This window comes from Cornus florida, unplaced genomic scaffold, assembly GCF_030987335.1.
Source record: "Cornus florida cultivar Cherokee Brave unplaced genomic scaffold, ASM3098733v1 CherokeeBrave_3.0.0_Hap2_Chr08, whole genome shotgun sequence".
Lineage (NCBI taxonomy): Eukaryota > Viridiplantae > Streptophyta > Magnoliopsida > Cornales > Cornaceae > Cornus > Cornus florida.
Genome location: NW_026775578.1, coordinates 33,146,416 through 33,164,678, shown reverse-complemented (window position 1 = coordinate 33,164,678; position 18,263 = coordinate 33,146,416). Strand labels below are relative to the sequence as shown.

Sequence of the window (18,263 nt, the reverse complement as noted above, 5' to 3'; positions counted from 1 at the left end):
ACCATAAGGGCAAGTCAAGGTATTTTATGAAAATTACGAAGGAGATTAAGTTCAAACTTCTGGAAAGGTCAAATTAATTTATTAAAAAAAAATCAAAACTTTACAGAAATACTAGTCATGTGAAACTAATTCAAGACCAACCCTCTACTAATTCAAACATTTCATGTCTGATTTGCTTAATCAAATCAACTAAAATTTTAATATTATCTGGTGCTCCAATTGATAGAGCGCTAAATACTTAAATGGGTAAATGGGTATGGTGTGTCTTAAATCATATTATTCTTCTAAATGGGTGATGCTTTTATGCTTCACGCATGCACCCGCTCTTGCGCGTGGCGCATTTGCTCCCATCCTATTATGCGCGACTTAGATTTTACCATTTTTGCACTCCTGCACTCGCTCCCGCTTTCACATTCGCCCTGTGTGACTTAGAATGTGTCCATGATAGACACATTTTTTGTAGTTAAAGAGAAGAGAAAATAAATAAATAAATAAAAATAAAATAAAAATAAAAAAATCATCCATACTAGACTTACCGAACTTGAAGAAAAGATATTCGAATTAAAATTCTAGTTGTGGATTTTAGTCGGAGTGGAAGGTTTTATTAATTTTTAAGGTTTTGGGACTAAGTGTTAAAAAATTTGAGAAAAATTGATTAAATATTCAAATAATTGACGCTTTTTCTAAGATTTGGGACTAAGTGTTAAATTGAAGTTCAAGTCTAAGTGAATACAAGTAAATTAAGTCAAGCCTGAGATTAAGTTACTCATGAAGATTTTGTCTCATTTTGCAGTTCTATATCCTAACTTATCTTCCACCATATTCCTTCTCAAACCCAATTCTTCTTAAACAAAACGTTATTTGCGTGAAATTTTTATCACGTGATAAGGACATTGATTTATATTTATATATATTTAACAGGTTATATGTGGCACTATTTTGAGATATGAAATATGCTTGAATATATTATGTTGAATCCAACCACCAGCTGAATATTTAAAGCAGCATTTGGTATCTATGTAGTCAATATTTTGATTGTTAGCGTAGTGACAGTTGAGGCTTCTTTATTCTCATTATTTTCATTTAATATGAAGAAACTAAAAATAATAATAGTGATGTATGAAACTAAAACATTCTCTTTTTCTTAACTGCAAATTTGACCGTTATTTAATAGCCTAAGAACCAAACAACTTGCCTCTTTTTCTTTGTTTTGTGTTTTATATATATATATATATACTTTTCCACAAAAGCATTCTTCTCTTTAGTGGTATTGTAATTTTATTAGATCTTTTTGGACCACAATGAAGGCCCATATTATCTCATTGCTAATGAGTTATGTTTGTGTCTGATCTATTTTTTTTTTTTTTTTAAAGTCTTCTCATTGGATGACCTAAATTACATAAAGTGAGACGTGAAAAGGGCAAAATTAAGTCACAAATAATAAAAACGAGAACGAGAGCGCATGTAAATCGTGAGAAACCCCACCCTTACCAAGTTACCAGCCCAATCGGTTGACTTAATTTGATTAGTCCAGAAATCAAAGATCCGTCCTACCATCTGTGCGATTCTGTATCTGACCCACTTTGCTTCTCTACTAATACACTTCATGGGTTCCGCTTTTGCTTGACACACATGCCTTGCCCTAAATGTCCATGGTCCCCCTACCCCATGTGCAATGTGGCTTTGGCTCACAAAGTTGCAACCTTTTATTTTGCTTACTCACTCCTAAGTGTGATAGCACCCTTACCAAACTATGGAAACAAATTGGAAGAGCTCTCTCTCACACACACGCACACAATATGGTTGGTGGTTCAACACACTATTTCTTCTTCTACATGGTCACTATCAACTTGTTGCAAATTAACTAATGCCATGTCAAAATACATGAGCATCTGTCATCACAAATATGAAGATATTTTGGTGATCAACATGTTTTAGTACGTATCACATTTAAGTCTAAATATGTCGCATTAATGAGAATAAAGATTTGCCTATTTTTATACTACTGAAAATTTTTAATTTGCTCTTCCTTTCAAAGAAACTTTATAGTTGTATTTTTCAAGATTCATATTATAACAATTATGAAAATTAATACCCAACCGTGTGGAGAGAGCGCTTTGCACGGTATCCTGGGAATTAATTAAGGCAAAGCCCTGTATACCCCGATTCCGAAAAAAACCATCGAGATTAATAAGCTTCTCTCCCAAGGTATTAACACAATTACACGGACTTCTCTGATTGATGCAAAATTACAAAATTCCTATCTACTTAAATGTCAACAAATTCAAATGACAGAATATGCTTATTATAACAAAATTAAGTTTCAACTAAAATAATATAACAACCCTAGAGGAAAAAATAAAAAAATGTCAATTTTGACTCCATCTTAGCACCATCCAATGGAAATGCCAGACAAAGATAGATTAGTGCAATCTTTGAATCAACATCAAATATATGTTTAATTACATACATTTTTTTTCTTTTTCTTTTTCTTTTTCACATACCTCAAGAAAGATGAGTATCATATTCATGTCCCCTCAACCCAAAATGACATTCTGTTACATAGCTCAATTTTAATAATGGTGTCAAGAACCCTCATACTGACTGTAGAAGGTTTTGAAGGCTTGCTCATACTGACTGTAGAAGGTTATGAAGGCGCGCAGTATGCTTGTGCTGAACCAAATACTTGAAGAGATTTTGTATGAAACCCTAATTCCTAGCAGATGTTCGATAAAATGCCACAATCATGAACCCATGTGACACCAGTTCTTTTTTACAAGAAAAACCCCAGTATGGAGTAAAAACCTTGGAGCTAATGGAGCTCGCCAAAAGTCCACTGTGAATGATCTGAGATTACACTCACAGTATCACTCTCAAATCACTCACCATAACTCACTACTTGAACTGAAAAAAACCTCACAAACACAAAATAAAGATACAGAAGATGATATATAATTTACACTCAAGCTATCAAAGACTGCAGGAACTGAGGTGATGAAGAAGGAACCTCAATCCTTGCTTGTTAGCAGCTTCATTATGTTGGATTACACTTCCTTGGATAAAGTTCTCAGTAAGATACAGCAAGGTTGTATTAGACTTGAGATGCGAAGCGCTTTGCTGGATGTACAGCAGCAGTGAATGGTTCGACACAGAAAAACTTTCTGCCGAGTGAATACAGGCGTGATGAGAACTTCCGCGGGCTGATTTGTCCCCTGCATTCAGAGGTAAAAGATAGAAATGCCCTTCAAGGGCTGTTAGTGCATAGCTGCCGATGTACATCAGAAAAAATGAGCACAAGTGAATAATATTGTCACAGGGACATATGAAAGCTTAATTATGCAGAATCACTTAATTTGCTGGACAAAACAAAACATGAATGAGCTAATGCAGTGCAGTGAGCCTATAAGAGATGAGATAGAGATGACCTGAAATAATGCATTTGATATGAAGGACCAGAAAAAGCATAGTGTGACTAATGCTTTGACATTAAAAGGGCAAACAACACAGAGCATAGACCAATACTGACTTGTTTATTAAGCGAGTAATTGATAGGATCCATGTAACTTATTTAATAATAGGCCGGTCATGTAATTTACAATACAATATGACCTGCTTAATAATCTATTTAATCAGTTTAAATTAAATGGGTCATGCAACTTGTTTTTAAGTATAAAATGCAACCATATATATATTTGAAATAATAACATAATGGATGATTTACTCAATTAAAATGAAGACAATTAGGACAATACAACTGTCACAAAAAAAAAAAAAAAAAAAAAAAATGGAGAGTACAATATTCTTATAGGGTTTATATTGAATAACAAAAATGCCCATTGTAATTGGGTTAAACATGTTAAAATTAATCAAGCTAAATTGACAAGTTAATTAAAGAGTCAAATCAGGTTTCGTATGGGCGGATTTGGAAGGAGAAGGAAGGCGGACCAAGCTCTTAGCATTTTCATGTTCTTATGAAAGTGGGCAGAAAAGAAAAGAAAAGAAATATCAGAAGTATTTATTAATATATATCTATTTAGTGTTTTTTTTTTTTAATAGCAAGTTAATTTCAAAAGCCCTTATCACTTTAATAATATAGAACAATTTCTCCTTCATTTTCTCTCAACTACTCTTTTTCAATCTCAATAAATAAATAAATAAAATATGAATTATGACGGCCATCTTTGCTTCAAAGAGATACAACCATTCCAAATCTAAGGCACCAATTTGATGCTCCTAAACACAGCATAAAGGTATTTTTAGTAATTTTATACAAGTCGAGACTCTATACCACAAAAAAATGAGCAGTGTTGCACATCTCGAAAATAATTTTGAGATTATATCATGAATCTACATGGCATGGATGTGTGATACCCCTCGATTCCGAAACACGGATTGATCAGATCTGCGCATGAGATCGAGGGATATCAAACAATTAATAATAAACAAGCATAGAATACAAGAAAAATGATAACAAAATAAATAAATATTGCTGAAAGAAAAAACTAAAATAATAATTAAATGATAAATCCTCTGATACCATAATCTCCAATAAAATCTCATCATAATAATAAATCTCCAGCATACAACTTGGGAATTCAAAATGACGACAATTTATTTCTTAAGGGCTAGTTTGGTGTGGTTGAATGAAATAAAGTGGTAATGGAACTCATGTTTAGTTGCAGAGAAAAGCCTCTCTCTTACTTTCTTTTTTTTCTCTCTAAAGATGCATGTCAAATCTCACCCACCACCGCAACCTCCACCCCACAACCACTGCCAACCATCCTTTTTTTGTAAAACCCACATATATATATATATATATATACGTATGTAATCGGTCATCATCACCACAACCACAACTCTCGCCGAAAAAGCTCCGCTAGACAGAAGAGAAGAACAAATAGAGGAGTAACCACCTCCGTCGCAGACTCGCGGTCCACGAAGCCACACAAATCAATCCAAATTCTTTCACAAAATTGTATAAACCCTAGGGTTCGAAATCAATGTAACGTCTAGTGTAGAGGAGGGTCTGGTGGGTTAAGAGCTTCTCTCCTAAATCAATCATAAATTAACCCGAAATTAACGTGTACAAAGGAAATTTGGTCAATCCGAGGGTCTGGTGGGTTGGTCGCGGCTATGAGACCAAAAACCAATCATGGTTCTCAGGTGGAGAGAGAGGGGAAGAACATAGCCACCGTTTTGACTATGACTGTTTCATCAAATATTTTTTTTTTTATTTTTTTTATTTTTTTTAATTAAAGTGGAAATGGAATGACAATTTGTAATGACCCACTCCACCACATAGTATGATATTGTTCACTTTGTGCCTGAGCCCGCACGATTTTGCTCCCGGGTTTTACTCCAAAAAGTCTCATACCAATTGGAGATATATCGCCACATATAAACACTTTACCTTTCTTGTACCTAGGCGATGTGGGGTGCATACTCGTAACTTGCCAGTGTGGTAGGCTGTCAATATCTCGCACCCGCCCATAGGGTCATCACAATCCACCCCCCTTGGAGGCCCGACATCCCCATCGGCACACTTCCAGCTGAATCAAGCTGTGATATTATCTATAACGACCTTCACCCTGGCCAGACACAATATTGTCCACTTTTGACTCACCGCGACCAGAAGCCTTGTAGGAGAGACGGTCCAGTGCTTAATGTAGGGTAATACCAGGACCGCAAGACGGGTGACTCCCTGGAAAGTCTCTGGTCCTCTGGTCCGGGTGAGCTAAAAACAGATAATATTGTATCTGGCCAAGATGAAGGTCGTTACACCATTCCTTTAGTTGGAAAGTGAAATGAATCAATGGGAATCATCATTCTCGAAGAATGGTTAGAAATCATCATTCCAACTTTAAAATTAGTTATCAAACTAAAAAATAAAAACAAAAGCATTCCATTTTTGCTTCATTTGATTTCATTCATTTATATCAAACATGGCCTAAGAGGTTTCATTGACTACAATATTAAATTGAAAAACTGAAATAAAAACCAGTACATTAAAAAACAACTAAAGAATAAAAAGGATTAACTTAATTTGATGTCTGTGCTTTATAGGAAAAAGAATTACTTAAGTGGCAGCACTATGGAAATGGAAAGATTACGAGACTTCCTAGGTCAGTTGTTCTTACAATGATGATGTCACAATTACATCATTTATTTCTTCTCTATTCATCAATCTATAATTTTGTATTTACCCTAATAACTACATTTCTTTGCACCCCAATACCACATACCAGAAAAGGATGTTTTTCAACACAGCACAACCACACCACGATATACAGATCTTCAAGTACCCAAATTCAGAGAATTACAGGATTCCACTACCATAACACTCCATAAAAAAAAGTATGTTTCAGTAGAGAAACATTAGAAAACTTCAATATCCTCTAACTTCTTCCTAATACTTAAAAAACCCAAGAACATTTAAACAGAAAAATGGATGCAAGACCCTGCCACATCAAAATGTTGAAAGCTTCCCATCTCTTTTATGACATCTTTGTGACTTCGGAACTCTTTTAACAAAGCTTTCTGGTCCATGGTGACAAGAGATCAAGTGAGCCTTGTATGATAACATCTGGTTCTTTCTGTCAAACCTCACCAACCTAATGCAAAAAATTGAATACAACCACAGTAAAATAACATGACAAAATCATAATTAAATACAAAATAGTATAGAAAAAGACGATATAATAAAGCACCATATTATTATGAAGCAAACGGACCAAACGAGGGGCAATATTGTGAGTGCATGCGCATTTTTTGGCTTTAACTTTCGAGAGAAAAAAGAAGAAGGAATACATGATGAAGAAAATGGAATAAAAGCTCTAAGCACAAAGTATACACCAAGCCACATCTAAGGAGCAGTAAGGAGCACAAGAGCAAGTGATAAAACCAGTCATCAAATTATTCCAAGGAGAATCCCATAACAGCGAACCAACTACAACAGAATTATGCCCCATTCGTAATTATAGATCAGAACTGAAGGAAATAAAATCTGATATTGAGAAAACACAATGGAAAATGGCATTAGGAAAATACCAAGTGGTTTGAATATGTTTACTAAGGAAATGATAACAATCCTAGGTCATATACTTCAAAGAGTGGAGTGCCATTCATAATTCCCATAATGTACTTTAATAAGCCAAATAAGCATTAAGCAAGTCCAAAATGCTGTTAGAACTAATTTCAAACTAGACTTGATAAAAAAATCGAATAGATACGAACATGTCCCGATTTGGAATCGAGACAGGGTCAACAGCTCAACCCCAAAGCGATAAGCACATGGAAGAAAAACAAAGGAGAGTAGCAGTGAACTTTGAAATATGGATATTGTTTGGTACTTACCGAAAAAAAAAAAAAAAAATTTGAAATTTGGATATGTTCACTTCTAGAAAGCATGAAAAATAAAGAGAGTAGTAGTGAACTTTGAAATGATGGGAAGAGCAGCAACAATTACAGGGACAATGGAGGTTACGGAAGCAATGTGAGACTTGGTGATGCCAAAGTATTGAGCAGAAAAAAAATTAAATAGGCAGGTCTCGAGTGGAGGAGAATGTAGCACTAAATCACTTTAAAGCTTATTTTTTTAAAAAAAAAAAAAAAAACATTAGCAATAACCTGGATGATTATAATTTAAAAAGAAAACTAAAAAAGCCTTATACGTCTTTGCCGTGGAAAGAGAGTCTTTTTCGAACAAAATTAAAAGAGAGATTGTATCCCTTACGGAAAAAATCATGCAGATTACCAACAAACCTTCGATTGTTGATCAGGCTTCAGTAACTGTCGAACGTGCACATTTGTAAGTAGCAGAAGCAGGTGCTCCCTTTGATTTGCCACATTATCCTTCTGCAGATTAAATAAAAAGAATAATTGTAACAGAGCTAAAGAAAATCACCAACATTTGCTTTTCGTTAAAGCCAAGCAGCATGCGTCAAACAAATTTTTTATATTTTTTCCTTTCAATGGTCATGTAATTGTAGACGCTCAGGCTATCAAACATGAAAGATAACCACTTCATGCGACATATGCAGAACATATGCCTAAAAGATTGAAGACTCAGCTGGCCTCTTCAGCCAGTCTTTCAGGCTTTAAAATCAATTTTCTATGAAGAAAATTTAAGTCTGTGCCCAATGGATCCCTCCCAACACTCCACTCGGTAATGGCCCTTTCAAGATAGGCCACGTGTTAGGCACAATCATAAAATAAATCCAAGCATTAAAGAAAATTTTACCTGAAAATCAAACATTGCTTCATCTTTTTTCAGTCTTTCTCAGCCATGGGAAACTGCTTGTATTATGAAGAGCAAAACAGTGGCTTGAATCTGCAAAGCGCGCAATAGTGGCATTTCAATGATAATTAGGTAGAGCGAAAGTGAAGTTGATAGAAGTAAAGAGAGAGGAAGGACAAGTTAGAAGTTGAAAACAGACCTCCAGATATCTCATAATTCGCCTGATGTGCACTATCAGAATTTATAGGAAGAATATCATATGGAACATGAATTTTTTTTTTTTCTTTTTCTTTTCCAACTTAATCATGATTTTCCAATATCTGTGTAAAGATCAATCATCGCGTTATCAATATTATGTGAAATGAAACAGCCATTATGATATAGAAGTTCTTGATTTGATAGAAATTTTAGCTTCCATTTGTAAGAACCACATTAGACAGTTCTCTTATCGAAAGTACAAAAAGACGACACAAGAGAATGCAATTAGTATCACCTAATGATCAACTTCCACAGTCTGAGTGTGATTAACAGCCATCAAAACTTCAAAGATAACATTAGCAGTTTAGGCCCTGAAACAGCTGCAAGTATAAACTCGCTGATCAGCTTTATCAGCAAAGCTTGGATGAATTTTTAGTAGTCATGCTGTAGGTCTGCATTTTGTGCGCATCAGCAATTTTCACTCTTCCCACAATGTCGGATCATTCTCCTGAAAAATTTAAGGAAGCCCTGTCATAAAAAAATTGTAATTAGCACCCAGCAAGTAAATAATAAAGTGCATTTGTAACCAAAAAACCCATCTAACAAAAGGGATATAAACTAACATATATTCCTCTCCCCTCGCTTTGGGAATTTTTAATTTTTTATTATTATTAATACATATTAAAAAAGGAAATATATTAAGAGATCAAACAATTAAAATATATAACTTGAAGTATATGTTAACAAAAAAACTCCTCTAAGAGCAATTAGATAACTTATCGAACAATGTATATCAACCACTCACAGACTGCACCCTTCTTGAAAATAGAGCTTAGTTTATATACAATTTTTTTTTTTTGGGATAAGTGCATTGTTTCTATACAATTATACTAAGGTTCACTCTTGTTTTGGTTTTTCTTATAACACCAAATAGAGCTCTCTCTATGCCAGGACTAATAGTCCTTGAAACCCCTTTTGAGCCGTAGCATTTCTCAGCCAATGTGACATTATAAATGCGTTTTTTGAGATTTTCTTTAGTTGTGAAGAGTATATAGGCAAGGATTCACACCAATGGAAAATATAAAGGCAATCAATTTAAGTAAATCCTGATAAATTAATTCAGTTAACAAAATGATGTATCCAAATAAAAATGAATTAAATTGAACAGCGCTGATGTTCAGAACAACTTGACATATGTGTGTGTATAAATATATATATGGCGATACAGATATAGAGGGAAACAAAGACCTGGTAAATTCAATTGCATGTCTTGAAGTAGGGCTTCGATCGAATGAGAGATTGGGGATAATGAGGCTGAGAGGAGACTGAACCGAGAGAATGTTGGGGCTTCGATCGAGAGAGCGAGAAAGGTGTTCTCATGGAGATGAAAGTTTGATGGTTAGGGCTTCGCGGTTGATTGATTCACAAAGAGAAGTTGAAAATAGAGAGAGACAGGGTGTTGAGGATGAACGAGAGAGGGTGTAAAGTGCAATTTTTGGAAAGTTTAAATATTTTATCGTTGCCTTAATTAACGCCTCCGTTTTACTAAACGACGTCGCGTATGACCTTCGGTGCCCTAATTAACGCCGCAGATCTAATTAAAACAGTAAAACGACGTCGTCATTGACAGAGGATCCCAATCGGCACTTGTCAGTTACAATTGATCCAAAGATCAGATTTTTATCTCATCGCTTCCCCCATATAACCCAAAGATTGGATCTTTATCTCTTGCGGCTGAAACCTACCGATACTCTCTCTCTTCCCCAAAACCCCATATTTGGGGATCTGGCCGACACATACTATCTTACCGATTCTAATTCTCGATTTTTCGTTTCAATTCGTTGATTTCTTTTGGGTTTATTGAATCCGATCTTATGAAGTCTATTCTATCCTGGTTTTTTGAATCCTATTCTTAATTTTATGAAAGAAATCCATGTGAGAGATAATAAAGGTAGAGCGACTTATTCAGTTTATTGAATCGGGTGATTGTTGATTCGTGTATATATAATATGTTATTTTCAGTAGACTTTGATTCAGAATTCGTACCTACACAGCGGAGGCGGGTAACTTTTAAAGAGATGACCGTGTAAGGAATCGTGGGCGGTCCATATTCTTGGCGGGTGGTGGTGGGAGGGAGTTTGGTGGGTCCGTTAAGTGGCTTCAGGTCCGGCGGTTCTGATGGAGGCCCGACTCCTTCCAAGTAGATCCGGTAGTCAGCCTGGTAAGTTTCCTAACGTTTAGAATTTTGTTCAATCTTTGTTTTTTATTTTTTTATTTTAAAGATTTGTTTTTGTTAGATTTATCAACTCTAACATAGTTCTTTTTGCATTAGTAGATTATTATAGTTGATTTATTTTGCTTTGTTTCCATACCATAGGCGTACTTGTGTGTTGGAAGTCGCCTCATTCTTTATGGAATTTAAGTCTAGTGCTTAGTGCTTCTAAGGGTTTTCCAAATATCAATTTTTTTATTTTCAAATTCACCACATTCTGTGACTCTTGGTTTTCTTTTAATGGTTGACGGGTGCGGAAGATGCTTTCTTTGTGAATATAGAGGAGTCATTGATTGCTGTTGCTGATGGCTTTTCTGGGTATGCAGATTTAGTTTTAAAGAAGTATCTCCACTTTGTTTTTTTGGAAATGGAAAGCAAAAAATTATGTGTGTGTATATATGTATAAAGGTTATAGTGATATTACAATTGTTAACCTAGATTCAAGACAATGATTCATTTATTTTCCTTCAAGCCTATTTTCAATAGTGTTTTTTTTTTTTTTTTTTACTAGGCCCAATAGTTAACAACTAGAAAACATAAATTACTACTTCATGAATATTCATTATGTGAATTATAAAATAATAAATTGACACCAAAGTAATATTTTCCTGACACAGGCTGGCAGAATAACCCAATTAATCCGATTTTTTTTTTTTTTTAGTCCAGCCTATGATTCCTGAATATATACACACGTGCAAACACAAATACAAAAGACAACTATTAATGATCCCTCCATCTCGCCCGGATGAATAAGCAAGATAGAACCCCCAAGCTTTAAATTGACCTACGTCCTTCCATCTTTGGTTGGTATGGAGTAGTCTGCAGTTGTGAAGACAATCTCTCTATACTCTTGCTCTAGCTATAGTCTACCATTATTCCAAAATAATGGTGCAGTTGGTAAAAGCTTTTTTGGGTGACAACGTTAAAAGTATGGGTCTGCTAGCCCTTATGCTTTTTGCTTGGAACACTTGACTATATATTTAGGCATATCTTGGACCGGACATTTCAGTTGTGTCTAAAAACATAAATATATAAGTTTAGATGTGTTTGAATTCATAAATATATAAGAATAGATGGGACCTGTTTTTGAAGGACTGATGGGACTCATTGGCATACCCCTGGGTACCATTGACCTTTCACTCAACCCATGCGTGACTTAATTTCAAATCATCACACAAAATTAACAACTCAACAGTAACTAATGATAATAACAGTAACTAACATTGTCAAAAATATATACATAAAACAAAATCGTAACCACCATAATCCATATCCAAATAACATAATCTGGCTACTATTCAAAAACTAAACAAGTTCCGATCATTATATATGCTACTTAAACGTCAGGTCTTTCTCTAAGCAGTCAATAAAGGATAATAAAGTGGTCTTCGCATACAAAAGAATCCACCACAAGCTGCACCTGTAATGTGGAAAAATATAAAGTAAGAGGTGAGCTTGGAAGCGCAGTAAGTAATATTCTAGCTAATTGAAATTAACTACAATATCTCAGTAGTTAATACACTTCATTAATCAAATAGTAAAGAATTTAATAATACATATAAAATAAATCCCACTTTTAAATCAACTCAACATCATAACTCAACTGGTTAATGATGGGCAATGATCCAGACGCAACTAAGACACGTCAATTTATAAACTCTTAATAAAATCCACTCTCTTTCTTCTTGTTGTACTAGGATAATACACAACTCTCCCAGTGATGTGATCATGTGACAGATGAATAATTCCTCAAACACATACGGTAGTGATAGGGCCATACACTACGGTACCCAAATAACTTATCAGTGGTAGGGAGGCATACACAACCAACTTAGGGATGTTTGCTCAATATTACTGCTTGAGCTTGCTTAGCTCGCAAAATTGGTGCACCAATAATATTAGGACACACACACACACGTCCAATTTCACTACCTTTCCATCATCGTCAACAACATCCGTACAACACGCACACTTCCTATGCGCACGTGCTCTAGAATCTTTTCTAAACTGTATTTCTAACCTATATACTTATTCTAGAGAGAGTATTATACATAGAAATGTGTAACTCCATAGGATATGTATTATTTGTATATTCCTATACAGATGTATAGGTTATAGTATAGGTTATACATATTCTGATGTATCTTGGTTGTTACTTGAAAATGTAATCTATACTAATCCTACCAGTACATCAATCCTTCCATCAGATTCAATCCATCAAGAGTCAGTATACTCATTAATAGTCGGTATACTCATTATCGAAGAGAAGAACATCACTTGCAACTATGTCCTTTATTTTTGCGACATCATTATTATTACTACTATTTTATTTTTTTATCACTTCATTTATGAGATTTACCCACTCTATATTACATGGCACAAGTTGAACTTTCATATATATCAACTTTTGAGATGTTTTTGCTGGTAATTAGATTACTACGTATTTCACTGCAAACTTCATACTTCATGTAATTATGTGACCAAAAGCATATTTTTTCATCAAAACATGCTTTTAGAAAACCAATTCATCTGTTATTAATATCTCATTCCAGTCTTTGATCATTTCGAGACACCATTGAAGCACAATTTTCAATTTTGCTACTGAAGCCACTACACTGATCGAGTCCCTAACACAAAACTCTATGACACTTTCCTGTCTAGTCTTAAGTGTGTATTAGCTCAATTTGACAAAGTGTTTTCCTTACATTTTTTGAGTCAGTTTTTCTAGTGAACATCAGCTCAGCTCAAATTGACAAAGTGTTGTTCTATATATCTAGAGTCAGGTGCACAATTATTCGTTTGTATATTCGGTTTGGCTAGTGAAAAATCAGATTGAGTGTTTCATTCTGGGTGTTTAAATGGTGACATTGTCCAATATGGTAGGTTGTACGTTACAGCACCCTAGCCCTATAGTCAGCTCTACGACAGTTGTTTAATAATCATAAAAATGTCTCTGTTTTGGTGATTGTATGCAGATTGCAGGGAAGTAGAGAGAAAGCACTCATGTTTGGTGCAATTAACTAAGGCTTGCAGATGGACAATTTATAAAATCTTTGGAATGGACACTGAATATTGTGTTGATTTTTCAATGGATGCCTATTAGTAGGTCTTCAATGTTTTTTTAGTTGTTTCATTTAAATAGGCAATACTTTTATATTAGGTTGCATTGGGGAAACAAGATTGGTTAGATATAGCCTTACGAAATATAGTAGTGATGAGATAGACCACACTTTCAAGGGATTGATGTTTGGAGAGGGTGCTTTCTGGATCACATGCCCATGTTTTTTTGGATCACAGCACCCTTATTCCTTTGGTGGTGTCTTTGGAGGGTGCAGAACAGAAAATCCTTTGATGGAGGGGAATATTTGATTGGGGCCTTAAAATCTCTATTAATTAGCTCTCTTTTTTTTTTAGGTTATGGAGAGATATTGTACAACTATAGAAGAGAGAAATCATAAGGCTCTTAATGATATTAAGAACAAGTCATCCCTTCATCCTGAAAAATCATCAAGGAAAAAGAACTAACCTAAAGAGGAGCCCAATATATTGCTGGTTTCTGCATGATCACAAGAAATGCATTGAGGCGCGACTAACAACAACGAGACCTTGTTTCTTGGACAGGCTACTTCCAGGACATGGTAAGTTACTCATAATCTTCAGCTTTATGATGTCTATCTTAGAGTAGGAGATTAATTATTTTTTTGGGTGTACTCAAACTATTAAAGTTTCTATGATATTCATCCATTGAAGCTTACTTTTCTTGGTTCCTTTTTTTGGTTCTAGGAATATAATCATACATACTTTCTATGATCGAAAGCACATATCTACTAGGGAGTTGTATCCTCTTGTTTTTATTGGATATCTTGTATTTTCTAAAGTATTAAAAAAAAGAGAATAATTTTTTTCCCTATGTTTGACAGATCTTGAATATTAAATTATAACTTTTCTTGTATTACATCATAAAAATTTCTTTTAATGTTATAAGCTAGAAACACAATATTTGATAGTCGGCACATAAAAGTTTGTGAAGAATATATGTATTTAACTTAAAAAACGAGAATGATTTTAGATTTATACTTCGGTGCATATATATATATATATATATATATATATATATATATATATATTAAAATTATTATACCCATGTACATATATAAATATCTATTTACAAAGATATATGTATATCACATGTTATGTCCTTATTCTGATATTTCTGTTTAAGAATTTGTCATTTATGTATTATGTATCCATGTGCATGTTCAACATTTTGTGATATTTAGTGCTATGACTTGTCACTTGGACCCTACATTCTTGAACCTAGTTTGAGGGATGTCTATGCCTAAATTGGCCATATTGACTAGGGAGTTGTATCCTCTTGTTTTTATTGGATACTTCTCAGATATTGCAGTTACATATCTTGTATTTTCTAAAGTATTAAAAAAAATAGAATGATCTTGAATATTAAATTATAACTTTTCTTGTATTACATCATAAAAGTTACTTTTAATGTTATAAGCTAGAAACACAATATTTGATAGTCGACACATAAAAGTTTGTGAAGGACATCTGTATTTAACTTAAAAAACAATAATGATTTTAAATTTATATATATATATATATATATATATATATATATATATATTATAATTTTTATACCTATGTACTTGTATAAATATCTATTTGCAAAGATGTCCTTATCGAATTCTGATATTTCTATTTAAGAATTTGTCATATATGTATTATGTATCCATGTGCGTGTTCTTAACTTCTATAGAAGCATTTTGTTATATTTAGAGCTATGACTTGTCACTTGGACCCTACATTCTTGATCCTAGTTTGAGGGAGGACATCCAAAGAAATATTAATCTTGAGAAGGTGAAATGCCTACCTAAATTGGCCATGAGCTGATGGGTGTCTCTTTTGTAGAGAGTTGAAAGAATTATTAAACCCTACCCCAATTTAATTTTTTTTGTCAAAAATTAAAATAGTGATGTCTTCTAATGCCCTACACATAAAAGTTTGTGAAGAATATATGTATTTAACTTGAAAAACGAGAATGATTTTATATATATATATATATATATATATATATATATATATATATTATAATTTTTATACCTATGTACATATATAAATATCTATTTACAAAGATATATGTATCTCACATGTTGTTATGTGCCGTACATTATTGAACCTAGTTTGAGGGAGGACATCCAAAGAAATATTAATCTTGAGAAGGTGATATGCCTTAAATTGGCCATGAGCTGATGGATGTTACTTTTGTAGAGAGTTGAAAGAATTATTAAACCTTAGTACCCCAATTTAAATTTTTTTGTCAAAAGTTAAAATAGTGATGTCTTCTAATGTACTAATAGTGATGTCTTCTAACGCCCTACAATCTACATATATCTTGGTAGCTTGTTTCTAATTGGCATATATAAAGATAAACGAAAAAGTTCTTATTGAATAACATGTCTTGCACAAGGTCAAAATAGGTCAAAATTTTCACATGCTTGGAATTATTGGACTGGTATTTTATGTTCAAATAAATATTAATATTGAGAAGGTGAAACGCCTAAATTGACCATGAACTTCAACAATGTATGTTGCTTTTATAGAGATTTGTCAGATTATTAAACCCCAGTCCCCCAGTTTAAAATTGTTATCAGAATTTTAGACGTCCCTAGGATAGCTCTGATATAGTGTGACCATTCACCTCTGCGAAAAAGATGAATTTGGTCAACGCAGATAGCTTTGGTTGAATGAAGGTTTCCCTTCACAAATGCCATCAGGTCAATGAATGTTTCCCTTCAGAAATGTCATCAAGCCATCAGGGCATACAACTATATCTTTATCAGCTTGTTTCTCATTTGCATATTTGAAGAAAAGCAATAACGTTCAGCGCTCCAAAATTTAAAATCATTATGTCGTCTGTTCTAGTATAGTTTTGTATATTGGCTGCTAAGTAGTAATAGTACTTGAAGATTTGACATGGAGCTTAAAGTTTCTGTATCATTGAATTTCTGTGTGTATTGCGTATGCTACCTTTCCGTTTATTTAGATATGGAACTTTAGTAAATTATTCTTTAATTTCTAATTTCTATGTTGCAGGGACTGATGTTGATAGCCCTCGCTGCTACTCTACTGGAGATGTCCATGCCTTGTGATACAAACGTATCTTGTTTGTGTCAAAATATGTTGTCTTAGCAGTTTTAAGTATGTCAAAATATGTTCTCCTAGGCAACATTAGTGAATACCATGATTATTGACAGTAAAAGTTTTAATATGCCGAAGTACGTTGTCCTAGCAGGTTTATGGAGTTTAGTATGTCAGTCAAAATATGTTTCTTGTAGTATTCAATCATGATTTTTAAAAAGGTTATCAATCAATACAAATATACCTGGTGTATAGACTTCTTAGTCGACGGATTTTATTTCCTTTGACATGTTCCTGAGATCTTTGGAACTGCTTATGGAGGCTGGAGCCTCCATATTTGGGGGCATCTTGACTTGGTTTGGACGGGTTGGGGGTGCAATTTCTTTTGACTTCAATTTCCAGATTAATAACCAAATGATGAAGAACCAGATGAGGAGGACAAGCATCACCAAGAAAGCACATGCTGCAAATAAAAAGAAATAAAAGGATAGTTTAAGAAAAAGTAATTAGAATCTAATCACACATTAAATTATAACTTTTCTTGTAGTATTTATCACCTATTTTGGGGAAGCATGTCTTGCCTTTGGCTTCCTTACCACCCTTGGCATTGTCATCTGAATCATTTTCAGAAATCTTTTCTTCTCTAGTCTTTTGGGAATCTGATCCTTTCTTTTCATTTCTTGGAAGTGGACACATTGACGAAAAATTTTCATTTCCTTTAATAGTGAAAGTAATGTTTCCAGTATTTATGAAGGTTAGATTTATGGACTCGGATGGTTTTACATTGCAGCAAGTTAGATGAAAAGGATCTGCCAATTAGATCTAACTGGAAAGGCTTTGTATTTTAATTAAAGCTTTCTTTTTCAATCAAATTAAAATACAAAATACTCTCTATTAAATTGGTCTACTTGTTCTACCAAATGAAAATGAGGGTGATGCCCTTTAAAACAATTTTGAGACAAACCTCAGAATGTAAAGACATAAACTTATAACCCTTTAAAACAATTTTGAGACAAACAAACCTCAGAATGTAAAGACATAAACTAATAATATAGAGAGAGAGATTTATAAAATATGAATTTATTAGAAAATGTTCAAGTACTGCCATAGTCATAATAGCTACCCTGAAAGAGAAGCTTGTGGGAGAGAAGGGCACAGCATTAACCACCGAAGCAAATATTAGAATATGCATTGCTGAGGGCACTCTTGCCACTTTCTATGAGCAGCTGTTTCTAGAATGAGCCATATTGATGTAGAGGACAGTGAATCTTTTGTTTAGACCAACACAAGTAGCAGCTATTACCGAAATCTTCCCTCTATTAAAGCAGTTGGTTACGTGACAAGAAAATAGAAAGAACCCAAAGGATTTCAAAGGATTTCATCACAGTGTACGGGGCTGCC

At 33.9% G+C, this 18,263-nt stretch overlaps 1 long non-coding RNA gene across 3 annotated transcripts; it reads left to right on the top strand.

The window, feature by feature from the left end:
- Positions 1-10,124: 10,124 nt before the first annotated feature.
- LOC132271196 (uncharacterized) lies at positions 10,125-17,149 on the top strand. Of its 3 annotated transcripts, XR_009469666.1 has the most exons (4): positions 10,128-10,655; positions 13,682-13,808; positions 14,121-14,344; positions 16,818-17,149. It is a non-coding gene; the product is annotated as an uncharacterized LOC132271196 (long non-coding RNA). The 3 variants fall into 3 exon arrangements; XR_009469664.1 differs by having other exon boundaries at positions 10,125-10,655; positions 13,682-14,344; XR_009469665.1 differs by lacking the exon at positions 13,682-13,808 and having other exon boundaries at positions 10,136-10,655.
- The last annotated feature ends 1,114 nt before the right edge of the window (positions 17,150-18,263 follow it).